This window comes from Alligator sinensis, unplaced genomic scaffold (assembly GCF_000455745.1).
Source record: "Alligator sinensis unplaced genomic scaffold, ASM45574v1 scaffold199_1, whole genome shotgun sequence".
NCBI classification, from domain to species: Eukaryota; Metazoa; Chordata; order Crocodylia; family Alligatoridae; genus Alligator; species Alligator sinensis.
In genome coordinates this window covers 522,824-523,314 of record NW_005842008.1, presented here as the reverse complement: position 1 = coordinate 523,314, position 491 = coordinate 522,824, and the positions used below count along the sequence as shown (strand labels likewise).

The 491-nt window shown below is 69.5% G+C and overlaps 1 protein-coding gene across 1 annotated transcript in view; it reads right to left on the bottom strand.

Moving 5' to 3' along the window:
- CDC7 (cell division cycle 7) overlaps nt 1-323 on the bottom strand; it is a 25,276-nt gene extending 24,953 nt beyond the window's left edge. Inside the window, exon 1 of the mRNA XM_006021811.3 lies at nt 171-323. The gene's annotated coding sequence lies outside the window, so the exon portion shown is untranslated. The remainder of the gene's footprint in view (nt 1-170) is intronic.
- Nucleotides 324-491: the final 168 nt, after the last annotated feature.

Sequence of the window (491 nt, the reverse complement as noted above, 5' to 3'; positions counted from 1 at the left end):
AAGAGGGCTGCTGCTTATTGGGGCTAACAAGAAAAGCAAACCGCATAAAGGGGGATGAGGCTGGGGCAGAGGCTGTGAGTGCCCGGTTCAAACACGCCGGGGCTGGCACTACTGACACCTTCATCCCGGAAGGGGAAACACCTGTTTGATCTCAGACTATTTTCTCTCACCTCCATCCCGGGCCTGGCCAGCGCGGCACGGACACGGGAAGGCACTTCGCGTGGGGCAACAAGGCTCAGCTGCACCCGGAGGCCAGAGCGGGGGGCGGGATCCTGCGCACAGCCCGGCCGGGAGCGAGCAGAGCAGACGCCAGCAGCGCGGGAGGCTCCCAGCATAGGGCCGGGCCAGACCCCCGTCCCCGCGGGCGGACCGCACCGCACCGCACCGCACACAACGCGCCCGGCCTGTCCCCAGCCCAGCGTCCTCCCCCTAACTCGCCGGATCCGGGCCCCTGCGGCGCCGCGCCCGCTTCCCCGGGGCAGGGGCAGGGG